The sequence below is a fragment of the Pygoscelis adeliae genome, unplaced genomic scaffold, assembly GCF_000699105.1.
Source record: "Pygoscelis adeliae isolate BGI_AS28 unplaced genomic scaffold, ASM69910v1 Scaffold156, whole genome shotgun sequence".
Lineage (NCBI taxonomy): Eukaryota > Metazoa > Chordata > Aves > Sphenisciformes > Spheniscidae > Pygoscelis > Pygoscelis adeliae.
Genome location: NW_008825016.1, coordinates 3,390,482 through 3,391,364, shown reverse-complemented (window position 1 = coordinate 3,391,364; position 883 = coordinate 3,390,482).

The window sequence follows — 883 nt, the reverse complement described above, 5'->3', positions numbered from 1 at the left end:
AGTATAGGCATCACGACAGTAATGAAACATTTCTTCCTGGTCTTGAACACAAACTTCCAACCTCAGGTTAAAAAGCCATAGCTTAAGCCCTTTCTCCTAAAGCTTCAGCTCACTTATGACCTCTAATTCTTGGTGTACTATCCCAAGACTTCCATAGATGCCATTAATCTCTACTATAGCACCATGCCCCAGGTGTGCCAAGCATTATATTTCATTACAGTCTTAGGCACCCTCTACATTTTGTGGACCGTTGCCTTCATATTTTCAATTTAGCTTTTGCAAAAAAAAAAAAAAAAAAACCCAAAAAAACCCCAAGACTATAAATTTAATCAAGTCAAAGCAGAAAATGCTGTTTCTGTTTCTTAATGATCTTACATTTTGTAAGCATCACCAGAGAGGAAATAACTCAATTTTAATTTCTTTAACTTGCAGAGAATAACACTAACCATATAGATTAGCGAGCTGACAAAAATACATGAAAGAAACTGTAAACACTTTAAAATGCTTTAAGTCTAAAGTCTAGTTATTGCAGTTACTATATTAGATCAAAGTTTTTTAAATCAATATCAAAAGAGCCATCACAGGTTTGTCAAATTCTGTTTCCAAGCAATTTGCAATTAATTTGTCACTTCTCATTATACTTCTGATCATCAGCTTTAACATTTACAAGAGGAATAGTTCACTGCTGTCAGAGCATAATAGAGAACAGTCTTTCAGAGCTACTGAGGGCTTCTTTCTTAGAAGAGCCTAAAAAGCTGAAAATAACACACAGAAATAAAAACCTGTAGTTCAATGCTACAACACCAACAGATTGTTCTTCTACATTAAGATTTCTCTTTCGGCAACTGTGGAATGTGTTTAAAGATTCAGCATTTCCACTGTC